This window comes from Muntiacus reevesi, chromosome 2, assembly GCF_963930625.1.
Source record: "Muntiacus reevesi chromosome 2, mMunRee1.1, whole genome shotgun sequence".
Lineage (NCBI taxonomy): Eukaryota > Metazoa > Chordata > Mammalia > Artiodactyla > Cervidae > Muntiacus > Muntiacus reevesi.
The window spans coordinates 186337162-186355285 of NC_089250.1; positions in this window are offsets into that span (position 1 = coordinate 186337162).

Sequence of the window (18124 nt, forward strand, 5' to 3'; positions counted from 1 at the left end):
AAATTTTGGATATATCCCACAGTTCCCAGTCTGATTCTCTTCTCCCAGCCTTTGCCTGTGTTCATGTTAGTTTCTAGGGTCCCTAGAAGGTTGACATGGATTATAGGATTTAGGATTGTAATAAAATAGAGAAAATGTATTGCCAACAAGGGCATCTTTTATTACCTCACATCCGTTCTCTGCTCATTGCCAAGGATGCGATGCTTGCCTTAAAGCGGAAAGGTTTGAATGCTAATGCATTTGCATACAAATTTTCCTTTTGTTCCTTCCTCAGCCTAGCTGTAGCTCATTTGTTAAGGACTTGCCTGCTGATTCCCTATAACTTTCTTGCTTCTAGTCCTTTATGGCCTTGATGGGGACCTGAATTTCCCTCTGGTTTGGAAAAAATGATTCAACTTGGGTTGTCAAAGACAAAATGCTCCAGACAATAAAGGAGATGATTTCAGTCAGGCTATTGCAATAGGAGGAATATTCATTAATGAGAATGCCTCCATCAAAAGGAAGGGGGTCTAGGGTTTTATAGCGGCAGGGAGGCAAGGAAGTCATTGACAAGTCTTACGGGGAATCATGAGAAAAGATGGGAACTGCCATATTTGAGTCATTGGGGGAAGTAGAGGTGAGTCTTCTCTTGGGATATACAAGAGCAAGATGGTCCTTTGTGCTTATTCATTTCCCTGGGACGCTAAAGGGTGAGGGTACTTCCCTGGTGGTCCAGTGGTTAAGAATCTGCCTTGCAATACAGAGGACTGGGGTTCAGTACCAGATCTGGGGATTAAGATCCCACAAGCCATGGGGCAACTAAGCCCACATCACAACTAGAGAGAAGCCCACATGCTACACCAGCAACAAGAAAGATCCTATGTGCCTCAACTAAGACCCAGAGCAGCCAAGTAAATAAATATTTGGGCTTCCCAGGTGGCATTTCTGGTAAAGAACCTAGCTGCCAATGCAGGAGACACAAGACATGGGTTTGACCCCTGGGTTGAGACAATTTTCTGGAAGAGGACATGGCAACCCACTCCAGGATTCTTGCTTGGAGAATCCCATGGACAGAGGGGTCTGGCGGGCTGTGGCTGATGGGGTCACAAAGAATCAGACATGACTAAAGTGACTTAGCACAGCAGCCCTCTTAAGCACCACTGTTTTCCAGGGACTACAGGGCTCATGGAAAGTTCAACACTGCCAGGATCTTCATAAACATGACACAGGCTTTAGCCCCAGAAAGTTGGAAATAATTACCAAAAAACCTTGAGGGACTTTTGCTGTGGATACTCAATTAAGCTGATATTAACATCTAAACATCCAAAGCACTGCTGTGCATTGAAAAGAAGGGATTCCTCAGCCTAATCTCTATCCTTAGGGAAGAGTTGGAGTCATCAGTTGACTTTTTTTCCCTAGAACTTCTTGCTTTGGTAAGGACAACCTCCTCAAGTTTCAGTAGCTTTGGGTTTGACTTTTATTGGTCTCCCTGGGAGCTAGAGGACATAGCTGAATGGAAAGTCAGGGCAGGAAGAAAGAAAGCATGTGTGGAAGACCAAGAGTGACCATCATGCAAAACAGCTCATACAGTTAGGCTGCTGTGAACAGAGACCTTGACCTCTTATTTATGACAGGTCAGTAATCTTTTATAACTATTCAGCAACCTAGATGAGGGAGGCAGTGTCTGAGCTTTTGGGAGAGTGAAATCCAAGGAAAGAAACTACACCTAAATTTAATTAGGTGTAACAGGCATAAGCCAGCCCTCTACTCGCCAGAAAGTAGGAGCAGTCAACCCACACCCCCGGCTGGCCTCCATCTGTTTGTCCATGCTGCATACTCAGTCATTTCAGTTGTGTCTGACTCTTCGAGACCCCTTGGACTGTAGCCCACCAGGCTCCTCTGTCCATGGGATTCTCCAGGCAAGAATACTGGAGTGGGTTGCCATGTCCTCTTCCAGGGGATCTTCCTGGCCCAGGGATTGAACCCAGGTTTCCTACATTGCAGGCAGATTCTTACTATCTGAGTCACCAGGGAAGTACCTGCCTCTAATTGCAGGCCTTCTCTTGCCCCTTCAGGGCCACAGACAGCACCGTAATCACAGCTGCATATATTTGCATAGCATGCTAGACTTTTCCCAGCTTTTCATCAGAGTTGATTCTCAAAGCGAAGGGCGCGGGGCTGTCTATTCCATTATACCTGTTTTCACAACGAAATCCGGTATGGGAAGTGACCCACCACGCATCTCACAGCTGGAAAGTAGCATAGCTAGAGAAACCCAGGTCTCTTGGGTGACGTTCCTGACATCCTGTCTCGTTGCCATGTTTCTCGCTTGAGTTATTTGCATTAATAAGTGGGGCTTGGAGAGAGAAATTGTCTCCGTCCTGATCGTGGATCTCAGCTACCCCATGAGGGGTGTATTTCATGGTCCCCCAATTGCTTCACCTCTGGGCATAGAGAAGGCTTCATTGGGTTTTTCTAGCCTTGCCCTTATCTGCAAAGGATGCTGCCCATACAGAAATCTATTTTCCCCAAAGGTAAAAGAAAAGAAAAAGAAGAAGAAGAAAAAAAAAAAAAAAAAAACTTTAATTCTGTTTTCATTTAAATAGCCATGAGAATTGGAAACTCAAGATAACCAATCAGTTACTTGCTAGTGGAATTTTCCTGGTAAGGAGAAAGCACTTAGACCCAAAATGTATACATTTCTTCCGAAATGTCATTCAACATCTATCTCTTTCCCAGATAGTGACAAACGCTCCATGTTTCTGTCAAAATGCCAGCTTTCAGCACCAGCCTTAATAATAAAGCCAGATCCAAAATCCAACAGAGAAATTGCAACTTTGCCAGCAAAGAGTTTATCATCACATTTTATTTTAAGGTCCCAGGCTCACTTTTTTTTTTTTTTAAAGGGCCTTTACTGTTTTCTCTTAATTAAAAAAAAAAATCAGCATATGGAACTTGCCAGGTGGTCCAGTGGCTGAGACCTCACGTTCCCAATACAGGCAGCCCAGGTTCAATCCCTGGTCAGGCCACATGCCATGACCTGATGCAGCCAAATAAATAAGTAAATATTTTAAAAAAAACTTCTACCCAGAAGTAATGCCTCTACTCACATTTTTTTAAAAATTGTGAGTTTATTCCCTTCAGTTTCACTGCCTTCACGAGAACCTTTCACGAATACACATTATTTTTTTACTTCCTGAAATATGATTGTTGGGATGTTTCAAAAATAATTTGATAAAAGAGGGCCAACACAGATATCATGTGTGATTCCAATTTGGCTAAAGCTGTTAGCAACTAGATGGCACAAAATAATAAGCATAAAATAAAAATAGATAATTGCAATTATTTTTTATTTGAGATAGAGGATCCATTTTCCCCTGATCTTTCTTTTATCTCCTTCACCCTGCCCCCACTTCTATCAGAGTCGGGGGTGGCAGAGCTGGGGGAGCTTATGAGCCAGCCATGCACTCAGGTTATGCTCTGTGTGTGTGTGTGTGTGTGTGTGAATTGTGCAATTGTGTCGACTCTTTGTGACCCCATAGACTGTAGCCCATCAGGCTCCTCTATCGGTGGAATTCTCCAGGCAAGAATACTAGAATGAATTGCCATTCCCTTTTCCAAAAGATCTTCCTGACCCAGGGATCAAACCCATGTCTCCTGATTGCAGACAGATTCTTTACTGCCTGCCACGCCAGGGAAGCCCACTCACTCTGTTTATGCTATGAGAAGTTATCAGCATTATTAAAAGATTTATCCTTCTTGCGTTTGCATCTCTCTGAAGAAACTCCGGGGATCCCAGCAATGAGACTCATTGGCCTGAATCCAAGCTGGGAACATCAGGATGAAGTGAGGACCCTGGAGAGGTGGGAATGCAAAAGACAGAAGATGAGAGACTGGAGGAAAGGGACTGCTGAAGGGGATTCACTGGGGAACTCCTAGGTACCGTGCGCTGTCCTAAATGCTCTACGCAAATTATCCCATTCTAACCTCATGAAAATACCACAGAGTGGGTATTAATCTTGTCCCCTTTTTATATATGGGAAAACTGAGGTTGATGGAGAAGACTTGCCAATGTCACACAGTGATAAGCGACAGAATCAAGAATCCAACCTGGAGAATCTGACCTCAGAGCACAGGCTCTGAAACCTTTGCTGTCCTTGTTGTCCTGGGGCAGTCCCGCTAGTCCCATGGGGTTCTGGAAGTCTATATTTTTCTGGAAAGAAGGATGAGCTCTGGTCGGAGGTATCCTACCCTCCCGCCTCCCCCTACCAGAAGCCAGTGGACAACTCTCTCCGGGACTGTGGATACAGGGGCTCTTCAAGTGACTCTTGCTGGTCACAAGGGTCTGCTGCCTTGATTCTTGGCATTTCTGAATCTTCATGGCATCCAAGTGTTAAGTACTTAACACCAGAAATCCTGCAACTGCTGCCACAGCACCTTCTTGGCCCCTTCCCACTGTCTTCCAAGACCCACACAGTAAAACCCCAGCCTTTGGAAGTCACCCACCTGGGTCGGTCTGTGGTTTCTCTGGCCCAGCCCCAAACTCACTCTTCAGCCTCATTTCCTACCAAACTCGGCCCTACCCAGTGTCCAAACACGCCTCGCATGCTTCTGAAGCCCAGGCTAGGAAACACATTGTGCCGTTTAGAAGCACTGTCTTCTTCCATGCCCCAGCCACACTTGATGTGAGGCTTATCATTACCTTCCTTTACAGATGGAGAAGTGAACCAGAGCGTACATGACAGAGCAAGGATCTGACGCCAGGGGTGCCAGACTGCTGAGTCCATGTTCTCCCTACTGGGCTAAATGTCTACCGGGGGTTATCACAGTAACAGGAACAAAATAACCTTTTGGTATCCTTTGGGAAAAAGAAAAAAAAAGTTCACAAAATTAATTCAGCTCTCTGGGAACAGATAAGCTCTAAGAGAACAGGAAGGGAACTTGTCTCAGATGCCTAGACTAGAATTCAGCACATAGTAGATGCTCAATTAAGAACTTTGAATGAATGAATGGTTTGAAGGCTCACTTGGTTCATTTATTCTTTCAACACACAGACCCAAGGATAGGAGCTGTGTCAGACCCAAGGATAGGAGCTGTGATTACAGAGATGATCCCCCAAGGAGTTCAGGGTCCAACGAAGGAGACAGGCATGTCTGACACAGATTTCTAAGCTAGAAGGAAGCCCAGAGAGAAGTCTACATTGTATATGTCTCACCATTCTGGGCAACTTGCATTCACGGTAGGACAGGTCTGTTATTCAAGCTTTGACCATCAAGGGTTGCCATTCCCTTGCTGTGGACTGAGCATCAGAGAGTGACTCCGGGAATGTGAAATGTGTAGGGTCCCTCATCCCAGGAGGCTGTACCAGTGGACTGTGCACATCGGGTTTAATGAATTTGGTTTATCTGTCTGGTGAATGACTGTGCACATCAGGTTTAATGAATTTGGTAGATTGCTGTTTACAGGCAGCCAAGAATTATTCACCAGCTGCAGCAGACAGCAGCTGATAAAGAGCCCTGGCTCTGCAGACTGCGGAAGTATGTCAGGCCTTTGCCACCTTACAAATTACATAAGAATGGGCAAATTAGCATCAATGAAGAATAGATACACACAGACCCAGGTTCTCTCTTTTCTTGAAGTATCAGCATGGAGAGAACTTAGAATAGGCAACAGGCCAGCCACTCTTGGAATATGAAGAAAGATGGCTGGGGGAGGGAACCCCCAATTTATAAATTACTGGAGTGAAGAGATGCTACCTAGTGGGGGGTTGGCGTCGGGGGGGGGGGGCATGGGGAAGAGAGATGTACTCCATAATTTTGGGGACCTGACATAACCCTGATGATTAGTTTTGGACCCAACATCCTTTCATTCAGCTGTGCATCACTCACCTCTCAACACACAGTGTTATTTTCTGAGCACCTCCTGGGTCCATGCACTGTTCTGTTTGCCTGTCACACAGAAGTAGATGCCTTTTGGGATTTACATCCTGTTGAGAGAGACAGGTCGTAAAAAGAAAAATGAACATACAGCAATACAAGACCAGCAAATACAGACACGTACCATGTAGGCAATTAAATAGGATGATGTGATGGAAGACACAGAAGGAGTCAGGGGCGCCATTCTGGTTGGGAGTTCAGGGAAGGCTCTCTGAGGGGCTGACATGAGTGGAGAAGTCAACCTCCAGACCTGAACTGTCTGGCCACGTGTGATCATGAGTACTTGACCTATGGCCAGTTCAGATGGAGGTGGCCCTCAGTGTAGGATCCACACTGGATCTCAAAGACAACGTATGCAGGAAAGAATGTAAACTATCTCATTAATAATTTCTAATACTGGTCAGATATAGAGACAATACTGTTTGGGATCGTTGGGGAGGGAAAGACTAGGAGTTTGGGATTAGCAGATGTAAGCTATTATACATAGGCTGGATAAACAACATGGTCCTACTGTATGGCACAGGGAACTATATTCAATACCTCGTGATAAACCGTAATGGAGAAGAATATTTTAAAAAAGAATGTCTGTATGCATATAACTGATCTCTTTGCTGTATAGCAGAGATGTAAATCAGCTATACGTCAATAAAAATAATAAAAAAGATTAAGGTCATATGAGACCTAAGAAAAGTTGGGCAACGGAATACATGTAAATCCATGGCTGATTCATGTCAAGGTATGGCAAAAACCTCTACAATATTGTAAAGTAGTTAGCCTCCAACTAATAAAAATAAATGAAAAAAAAGAAAAGAAAAGAAAACTTGGGCAACTATTCTAGATGAAAGATAATTGATCGGGACTTCCCTGTAGTCCAGTGGTTAAGGCTGTGTGTGTCCACTGCAGGGAGAGTGTGGGTTCAATCCCAGGTCGGGGAACTAAGATCCCACCAGCGCAAAAATGAAAGTGTTATTCTTTCAATTGTGTCCAACTCTTTGCGACCCCATGGACTGTTGCCCACCAGCCTCCTCTGTCCATGGAATTCTCCAGGAAAGAATACTAGAGTCGGTTGCCATGCCCTTCTCCAAACCACAAGGTATGGCCAAAAAAAAAAAATTCTTTTTTTTTTTAAATAAACAAACTTAGTAACTAAGAAAAAAAAAAAGATATGGCTAAAATGAATTTTCTGGGTTTTTTTTAGCATGATGCCTACAAATGTAAACACTGCCTTCGTGGCTCTCATTCATGGATCACAGTCTGTTTCCAATGGACAGCACAGCTCCACCCAGAGAGAAAAACAGGCATAAGGTATGAGAACAACAGAGGAAGGAGTCTTTGTCCTGGGTTGGCCGCTTGCTGGTTATGTGATCTTGGGAAGTTTGGAGCATCCTTGGCGGTGAAAATGATGTTGATGTCCCCAAGTGGACATTGACAGAAATATGTGCAATCACGCATTTGCATTAAGGAATTTGTCTCACCTACCACTAATAATGAAATACAGTGGGCCTCCTGACGGTCTTTGTGGCCCTGGACACACGCTCCCCAGCATTCTGCAGAGTCAGAGCAAGTCTTCCATAATCTACAGGTCTCTCTGGGCTGTCAGCCCATCACCCTCTCAGCCCGGGAGAGTGTGTGCGTCCCCTTCACACACACCTTCACCCCAGCCCTGGCTTCAACCAGGAACAGAGCTATGCTAATCCCCTGGGCCTTGCCTCTGACACCAGCACCCATTTCACAGTCACTGTAGCCCTTTCTAGATGCAAGCTCACTGAAAAAGACAAATTCTGTCGCAGAGACTTGCGGAGATTTTACTTCAACGCGTGGCTGGAACAGAATGAAGTTATCCAAACTTGATTGAAGTGGGTCATTCTGAACCAGCTGATGGAAGGGGAAAAAAAGATATTTCTATGGAGACTTTTAATCTCTCTCCATAGCGGTAGAGCTCGGGATGGGGCCATTGGCCTTCTGTGGTACCTTTAAGACTCAGAACCAACTCAACTAGGTCTCCCCTGCTTTTTCTGCTGGAAAGCTTTTTGGTGTTTGTGTAGTTAGCAAAATGGGGGTAGTGATAACAACTGATGAGGCTGATGTGAGCTTTTAAAATTTTATTTATATTTCATTGAAAGATAATTGTTTTACAATATTGTGTTGGCTTCCACCATATATCCATCTGAATCAGCCACAGGTAGATGTATGTCCCCTCTCTTCTGAACCTTCTTCCCACCTCCCACCCCATCCCACCCATCCAGGTTATCACAGAGCGCCGGATTTGAGCTCCCTGCTTCATACAGTAAATTTTACTGACTATCTAGCTCAGTTGGTAAAGAATCCACCTGCAATGCAGGAAACCCCAGTTCAATCCCTGGGTCAGGAAGACCTGCTGGAGAAGGGATAGGCTACCCACTCTGGTACTGTTGGGCTTCCCTGGTAGCTCAGCTGGTAAAGAATCCGCCTGCAATTCAGGAGACCTGGGTTCGATCCCTGGGTTGGAAAGATCCCCTGGGGAAAGGAAAGTCTACCCACTGCAGTATTCTGACCTGGAGAATCCCATGGACTGTATAGTCGGTGGTTGCAAAGAGTCAGACACAACTGAGCACCTTTGACTTCACTTCCCTTCAGTCTTACATCCGGTAGTGTATACATTTGCAATATTACTCTCTCAATGTGTCCCACCCCACCTTCGCCCCATGTCCACAAGTCTGTTCTCTATGTCTTCATCTCCATTGCAAATGAAAGTGTGAGTTGCTCAGTCATGTCTGACTCTTTGGAACCATGTGGAATGTAGCCCAAGAGGCTACATTCTTCCATCCGTGGAATTCTCTGGGCAAGAATACTGGAGTAGGTAGCCATTCCCTTTTCCAAGGGATCTTCCCAAGCCAGGGATTGAACCTGGTCTCCCACAATGCAGGCAGACTCTTTATCATCTGAGCCACCAGGGAAGGCCCTGAATTTCCATTGCTGCCCTGCAAATATGTTCATCACTATTATCCTTCTAAATTCTATATAAATGCATTAATATACAGTATTTGTTTTTCTCTTTCTGACTTACTTCATTCTGTCTATAATAGGTTCAAGGTTCATCCATCTCATTAGAAATAAGTCAAACGTGTTCCTTTTTATGGGTGAGCAATATCCCATTCTGTATACGTACCACAGCTTCTTTATCCATTCATCTGTAGATGGACATCTAGGTAGCCTCCATATCTAGCTGAATTTAATGAACAATAGGTCCTCAGTGCACTGTGTTTGTATTTTATTTTATCATTATCATTTTCTCTGACTTGGGAAGAAGGAGATACCCATCTCTGACGGTTCTGCCACTGCTCCAGGTGAATCAACCGAATTCTTTTCCAGAACGTCCCGGGCTCCTGGGGCTAAAGACAACTTGGATGACCCTGCCCCAAGCCCCATCCTCACTGGGAAAATATCAGTGACCACCAGTCTCCAAGAGCCTTCTATGGGGAAAACCCTCCACCCTGTGCTTTATAGACATTATCTCTGTATTTCTCCATTTGACAAAAGGGAACTAAATTTCATAGCTCGTGAGAATTGACAAGCTCCCATGAAGAGTAAATGGGCAGAAACAGGACTCCAAAGGCAGCCTCCTAAACATTTCATCACTGTCTCCCAGGCTTGTTCCAGAAAGGCAGCTCATCCTCTGCTTAAAACCTCCAGTGATGGGATCTCACTACCTCACAAGATTATTAACCAGCGTTCACTGTGTACAACAGGATGCCGCACTCTGTTCTAAGAGCTCCCTGCACGCTCATTCAAATCAGTCCTGATTCTACTTCTGTGCATGGGTGCCCAGTCGCTTCAGTCATGTCTGAGTCTCTGTGACACTATGGACTGTAGCCCACCAGGCTTCTCTGTCCATGGGACTCACCAGGCAAGAAGACTGGAGTGAGTTGCCATTTCCTAACCCGGGGATCAAACCAGCACCTCCTGCATTGGCAGGTGGATTCTTTACCACTGAGCCAGAGGGGGACCCCTCTACTCCGGTGAGACAGGTACAATCATTGTCCTGCTTGCCAGATGAGGTGTCAAAAGTCTTGGTCTGCCAATGTGCCCACAAGCTAATAAATGACAAAGCGGAACCCTGTTGTTTGCTGTTGAGTCTCCATGTCGTGTCCGACTCTTCGAAACCCCACCGACCGCAGCAAGCCAGGCTTCTCTGTCCCTCACCATCTCCTGGAGTTTGCCTAAGTTGCAAACTAAGTCCATTGCATCAGTGATTGATCTACCCATGTGTCCATAAGCTATTAAGTGACAAAGCGGAACCCTAATTGATGCCAAAGACCAGACTCAGAACCTCTGCACCCTCCTGCCTCTTGTGGTCCAGTAGGTATACTCAACCCCTGTAAACACGGGCCACAGAGTTTGAGCATCTCCGTCAGTCTCCATCAGTAGAAACCACTCCAGGCCGCTGGCATGCTTACTACAGCTCTCACCCTGAGGACGCCTGTGACCCTCGACAGACAAAACAAACCCCAGCCTGGAACAAAAGCTGTCTGGGAATGATCCATCAGCACCCCTGAAGTAGACCATGCCTCCCTTCATGATCGCCTCCTACTGTCCATGATAAGCGGTGACGTATGGGGTTCATTTACTCCCGCGTCTCTGCAGAAATATGGCGGGCCCCATCAATTTCCCTGTTTGTTCTCTGACCCGCTGTTGCCGGGTTAAGCAGCCTGCTTTGTCTACATTTGTCAGTGGATACAAGCTTCTCCCTGCCATAGGCACCGCTATTGATGAACGTCGTCAGAATACCGGAGCCTTGAATAATGTATAAAGATTCAACATGCAAAGTCTGCAGCAGAAGGGGACGGGGAGGGTGGGGGCGGGGAGAGGGAGTGTTATATGTTTTCTCTGTTGGAGCGCCTTAATTTACAAAGCATATTTGTCAAGTCTTTTGCTAAGAGTAATGCTGGGCAGCAACTTCCCATCATTCTTGTTAATGGGACTGTCTGTGTGTTACAGTAAACAGCTATAACTCTTCTGTTGGAGCCATTGTGCGGCAGGAGGACTTTTTTCAGCATCCAATTAAGGGTGTCTCCAATTTGCCAGCCGGGATCATGAGAGCTGTGACTCAGGCATCAGGCAAGCCGGGTGTGGTGGAGGCTTCTCCAAGTGGAGAGTGACCTGGGACGGCAGAGCTGCCCTTCCTCCACTCGGATGAGGGTTCTGGAGCCCGGTTCTCAGCCTGGGCATTCTCTGCTGTCCTTTAAGGCCACCGTGTCCCTGCAGCTAAGTGTTGAAAGATGTTAGCCTGGGTGTTCAAGTCTTTTCTCAGACTCTCATAGAGGTGGGAGAACATATATGCCCAGTTACTGGTCCACACGCAATGCTATCTCAGTTCAGCCATGTGCTTGCTGTGTGACCTTAAGCCAGTTACTTAAATTCTCTGAGCCTTGGTCTCTCATGTGCAAGGTGACAGGTGTCACTCATGGTGACAGGTGAAGGCTAGATGCCAGGCCTGCCTGGATCCAGAGCCCTCTGCTCCCCACTTCTCTCAGATATAGGCAGACCCCACCCCAGGGTCAGCAACTCTGGCACAAATTACAACCTTTGAGACAACAAGGTCCTACTATATAGCACAGGGAACTATATTCAATGTCCTATGATAAACCATAATGAAATAGAGTATGAAAAAGACTGTGTGTGTGTGTGTGTGTGTGTGTGTGTGTGTGTGTGTGTGTACAAGGGCTTCCCAGATGGTGCTGGGAACCTTCCTGCCAATGCAGGAGATATAAGAGACACAGGTTCAATCCCTGGGTCGGGAAGATCCCCTGGAGGAGGGCATGGCAACCCACTCCAGTGTTCTTGCCAGGAGGTGCCTAGTGGGCTCTAGCCCATAGGATCACAAAGAGTCAGACATGACTGAAGTGACTTAGCACGCATGTATGTATAACTGAGTCACTTGGCTTCACAGCAGTAATTCACACAACACTGTAATTCAACTCTACTGCAATAAAAAATGAATTCAAAAAATTATAACCTTTACTGATTGCTCTCTCCCATTTCTTAGCCCCGGGGAAGATTTTGAAGTCCTTAGAACCACAGAATATCTTGTTTTCATTCTACCATTTATTTCCTTTTTAAATACCTGGGCTGCTAAGGACCCGAGCTGTTGCTCAACCTGTCCTCTGGGGTTTTATGAACTGAGAAGCTAATACCTTGTTTCAGGAGCACTCCCAAGGCCTTTCAGAGAATCTATAACAAAAGCAGGATTAGAACTCAGATCCCCTGATTCTCAACCCTCAAAATGTGCAGAGGACCAGCCTTTACAAAGATGCTTACTTATTTGGTGGCATTGGTTTTTGTGGTTTGGGGGGAGGGCATTGGCAGGTCTTGAAACACTTCCTCTTTTCCAACTTGCATTCTTTCCACTGCAGCCCTGCCTCCTCTTCCTCCCTGCTTCCCACCCCTCCCAGAAAGATGGGGAGTCGCTGGTACCTTCCTGCAAAAGGAAAACTTTCTTGTTCAGTCCTTAGCAAACTGAGCATCATATTTGTGCCCCATCTTAAGCTGCGAGCTGGGGAGTCAGTGATGGACAAAGTATGATAGTCATTGGTAGAGTTTCCTTAGAGCATTAAGGAAGAAAGAAAGATCACCAGCTAGGTGCAGTTCAGAGGGGTGCAGGCTGCAACCACTTCCGCCAAATCCTGCATGCAGTGCTCCATTTCTCAATGTTGGTCTGAGTGTTATACATGCATTCACCCACTGACTCCTCAAAACCAGAGTCAAGCAGCTTATCATTTCTTTTGTCTGAGGAGGAAATTAATGCCCCAAAAGGCTTTAAAAATGTTTCTTAGTTAATGGAAGTGTGTGCCAAGTGCAATGGGACCATGAAAGAAAGTGTCCAAATTCGGGAGATATTTCCAGAAAGAAGAGAGAAAAGAAAGAAAGAAAGCTTGTTCATGTTTTTAAACATAACCTTTTTGAAAAATGATTTGCCAAGAAAAGAGTTGAGCAGTGGGAGTGGAGGCCTAGATGAAGGCAGGCAGATGGCAGATGCAAAAAACTGTAAGACACTGGGACACAAAAGAACATGGCTTGTTTGGGGGACTGCAAGCATCTTTATGCCGCTGATGCTTTAGGAGAAGGTATCAAGGCAGGAGCAGGCTGAGGGCATATCTCAGCTTCCCGTTCCTCAGGGCATTTGACCCTTCAGCAGTTGTTTTTGAAGTATAGTTGATTCATAATGTTTATTAGTCTCAAGTGTATAGAAAAACAATTCATATTTATAAATATAAATGTGTTCCTTTTCATATTCTTCTCCATTATAGGTTATTACAAGATACTGAGTATAGTTCTCTGTGCTATACAGTAGGTCCTTGTTGTTGATCTATTTTACATATAGTAGTCCGTATCTGCTAATGCCAAACCCCTAATTTATCCCTCCCTGCTCCTTTCCCCTTTGGTAACCATAGCTTTGCTTTCTATATCAGTTAGTCTATTTCTGCTTTGTGATCAAGTTCATTTGTATCATTTTTTAAATTCCACATATAAGTGATACCATATGATGTTTGTCTTTCTGTCTGACTTACTTCACTTACATGATGATCTCTAGGTCCATCCATGTGCTGCAAATAGCATTATTTCATTCTTTTTTTAAGGCTGAGTCATATTCTATTGTGTATATACGCCACATCTTTATCCATTCATCTGTTGATGGACATTTAGGTTGCTTCCATGTCCTGCATACTGTAAATAGTACTGCTACGAACACTGGAGTGCATTTATCTTTTTAAATTAGAGTTTTATTTATTTATTTATTTTCAGATATATGCTCAGGAGAGGGATTGCTGAATCATATGATACCTCTATTTTTTTTTAACTTTTTTAAGGAACCTCCATGCTGTTCTCCATAGTGGTTGCCCCAATGTATATTTCTGCCAACAGATTAGGGCCCCTTCATCAATTTTACTGAGTGTTTACTGTATGCCAGGTTCTGAGATGTCAGAGTGAAAGAGACCCAACCTAGGAACCTGGCAGACTACAGTCCATGGGATCAAAAGAAGCCAGACAGAAGTGAGCACACAGGCACGCATCCTCTTGCAAATCGCTCCCTGTCTAGTGGGACAAGCAGATTATCATAAGAATGACATTGCAAGTGCAGTGCTTGGCATGTGCCTGGGGCACTATGAAACTGCAGGTGTGAAGTAACAGAATCAGGGTGACCCTGAGAATGTGATGCCTGGGCATCTTAAAGTCTGAGCGGGGAGTGAGACAGGTATTACTGCATTTGAGGTCAGGGGATGACAGAAGAAGATGCGGCAGAAAAGCACAAGCAGGAGCGAAGACTCAGGTCTATAAAAGCTGCCTTGTGAAGCAGCCTCTGCTGGTCCAGTAGGCATTTCCTGCTTAGCTCTGGTTCAGGTATCAGCCAACAAGGTGCTCTGGGAAGACGGTCCCAGTCCTAAGACATGAATTGTGATTCATCTGGAACAATCAAGGTCATGGGTATGCCATGATGGGTTTAGACATGCAATCCAGTGGCAACCAGTAGGGGAACCTGGGGTGGGGGGTGGGGAAACATTCTACCCATAAAAAGAAATAGACATAGAAAAACATCTCCATCCTTCCTGTGGATAGAGCCATGGAGAAAAGGATCCCTAAAGCTGTTCAGTTTCTTACAATGGTAAGGAGACAGGTTGGGGAGGGGAAAGACCTAGGTTCAAAGAAGGATAGAACAGAGAGATGGAAAAAACCCGTATTCTTACTGAGGTCACGTGTGTGCACGCATGCATGCTAAGTTGCTTCGGTCACGTTCAACTCTGTGTGACCCTTTGGACTATAGCCTGGTAGGCTTCTCTGTCCATGGGATTCCCCAGGGAAGAATACTGGAGTATGTTGCCATGCCCTCCTCCAGAGGATAGCACCTTCAAATCAGGGCTTCCCAGGTGGCGCTAGTGGTAAAGAACCCACCTGCCAACGCAGGAGTCATAAGAGACGTGGGTTCGAGCTCTGGGTCAGGAAGATCCCCTGGAGGAGGAAATGGCAACCCTCGCCAGTATTCTTGCCTGGAGAATCCCATGGACAGAGGAGCCTGGCAGGCTACAGTCCATGGGGTCACAAAGAGTCGGACATGACTGAGTGACTTAGCATGCATGCACCTTCAAAGCCATGAGCCCAAGAACTGTCCACCTCTGGACACTTTACTATGCGAGCTATGAAAGTCCTGTGTGTTTTAAGCCTCTGTTGGTTTCGATCACCTCTTTCTTGAAGCCCAAAGTAACAGCAAAGTCTATGAGAGACTACAAATAGCCGAGTGCTGCTAAAGTATAAGGCAGTAGCAGCTGGTGGGGATGGGAAGGCAGGCCTGGTGTAAGGAAAGTTGACGCGTTCAGGAAAAGTTTTTTTCACACCTTTATCACAAGGTCAGCAGAGAGAATGGGGTGGGTGGGGGAAAGTGTGGGGCTGCAGGAAATGGAGGTTTAATGTTTGTTTAAATTGAAAGAAGGAATCTACTCGGAAATGAGAAAAAGCAAGATTAAAATGGAAAACACAGCCCCAAAGCCATTAATACCCAACAGATCCAAATTGAAAAATAAAAGCGATGGGTGAAGCATATAGTTCTCAAAATGAGTTCGTGTCATAAACCATTAACATCAGCTCTACCTTATTACCTGTAATTCCGGAGAGAGGGGTTGCCAGCGGTAAAGGGCAGCTGTCTGATTGGAGACCAGCTGCAGCTCTGCTCCCAGGCCAGCCCACTCCCCACCTCCTGTGACCACCCTGCTCTGAGCACCCTCTTCTCAGCCCTTCTGAGAAACCCCAAGCCGCCCTTGTCCCCAGGAGGATGGCAGGCACCAGCAGATGCTGGTGCTGAGAGAGTCTGAACTCAGAGAGAACTCTGGTCAAACCACTGTTTCTTTCCTCCTCTGAGTGTCTCCCAGTAGGGGCCTCCAGAATTGCCCTGTCCATATACTTTTAGAATTTTTATTGGAGTCTGTTGCTTTACAATGCCTTGTTAGTTTCTGTTGTACAGCAAAGTGAGTCAGCTATATATACACATACATCCCCTCTTTTTTAAATTTCCTTCCCGTTTAGGTCACCAGAATATTGAGTAGAGTTCCCTGTGCCTTAGAGTAGGTTCTCACTAGTTATCTATTTTATACATCGTATCAATAGTGCATAGGGCAATTCCAACCTTCCAGTTCATCCCATCTACCCCCCCACCCCCTTGGTATCCATATATTTATTCTCTACTTCTGTGTCTCTATTTCTGCTTTGTAAATAAGATCATCCATACCAATTTTTTCAGGTTCCACACACATGCATTAATATACAGTAATTTTTTTTCTCTTTCTGACTTACTTCACTCTGTGAGACGACCTCTAGGTCCATCCACGGCTCTACAAATGACCCGATTTTGTTCCTTTTTGAGGCTGCATAATATTCCACTGTGGGACTTCCCCAATGACACAGTGGTAAAGACTCCGCCTGCCAATGCAGGAGACCCAAGAGATGCGGATTCAATCCCTGGGTCAGGAAGCTCCCCTGGAGGAGGAAATGGCAACCCACTCCAATATTCTTTCCTGGAAAATCCCATGGACAGGGGAGCCTGGTGAGCTATAGTCCATGGGGTCACTGGGAGTTGGACACGACCAAAATGACTTAGCACAGCATGCTAAATTACCGAAGCCCCTCTTGCTCCAAGTGGAATACTAAATAGCTCTTTGCTGTCTCTGCTTCCACTCTTTCCCTGCTCCGTTTTATTACCACATAGAGCCATGCTTTGTCACCTCACTGTTCAAGACTCATCAACAGTTTCCCACTGCACTTAACAGCAAGTCCAAAATCCTCCCTCAACCCTAAAACTCTTGACTCATCTCACCCATCGTCTCTCTCACCACGCTCCTTGATTGCATGTCTTAGGCTAAGTGACAGTTTCCTCACCTGTAATGGTGATGGCCAAAGGTGATGGAAGATGAAACAGGATAAGAGACAGAGGTCATATGGCACAAGGCCAGGCATCTCCCACGGTCTGTGGGGTTTCCAAAAGGCAACCTCTTACCCAGCAGGTGGGCTTGGTCTTCTGTTGCTGGGTACCCTCTGCTCTTCTCAAATGGGGCTCTCTTACCACCCTCTCTCTCTCTGCCAACCAGGCTACTCAATACACACATACCTACACACACACCCCTAATAGACAGCCAGACATGCTAAATTATATCCTGAAGAATTAGAGGAACTTAAGCACCATGCCATTAGCAGTAACCAAGCACTCCTTGCACAGAGCTACAGAGATTATTAAAAGGCTGCCAAAGTCCCCAGAGTTTTGCATGTCTCCCCTAGAAGGCCCTCTGCCCTGAGAACCACCGCCTTCCTCCACAAGCCCACCCTCAGAAGCCAGCTCAAGGCCATGCTCTACTCACAAGCGGTGCCGTCTTACCCTCCAGGATACAGACCTATGATCATCTGAGCTCCCTGGGGTGACCCCAAGGAGGTCCATGCACATCCCTGTCCACATCCTGATGCTAAATGCTTAGTGTTTGGTCCAAGAAATGCCTCCAACCAGCCGCAGTTAATTGATCATCAGTCTTCAGGTTAGAAGAGCTCTTCAGTTCTTTCTACAAACTCCCCAGCAAATGTGAGTCCCATTTATTCTCGCAGGGGAGCTCTTCACATGTTCTGTATATCCATCCCAGCTTTAGGGCCTCCTTTGCATTAGGCAATTCTTCATAATCACCTAAATTTATGTCCCAACAAAACAAACCCAAGACTGAGATGGAATGCCTCTCTGATCAGTGTCTCTATATCCCTTGGTGCATTCATTTGGGTCCCTCAAGCCATCCCATATTACACTACTGGGTTTATGTTGTCATGCTTATTTCTTCTAGTGCACTTTGAGCTCCTTGAAGGTGGAGGCCATGTCTTCTTCATCTGTCATTCCATTAAATAATGTTTTGTTTTTTGTTTTAAAAAGCAAAACAAACCAACAGACACTGTAGAACCTCAAAGATATGAGTTCAAATTCTGGGTCTTCTACACATCAGCTATATACCCCAGAGAAGAGACTTGATTTCTTTATGTCCTTCTCTTGTCTATAAAATGGAGATGAGGGACTTCCCTGGTAGTCCAATGGTTAAGAATCTGACTTGCAAGGCAAGGGATGCAGGTTTGATCCCTAATCAGAGAACTAAGATCCCACATTCACTGGGGGTAACTAAGCCCATGCAGCACATCTACTGAGTCCAAATGAGCCC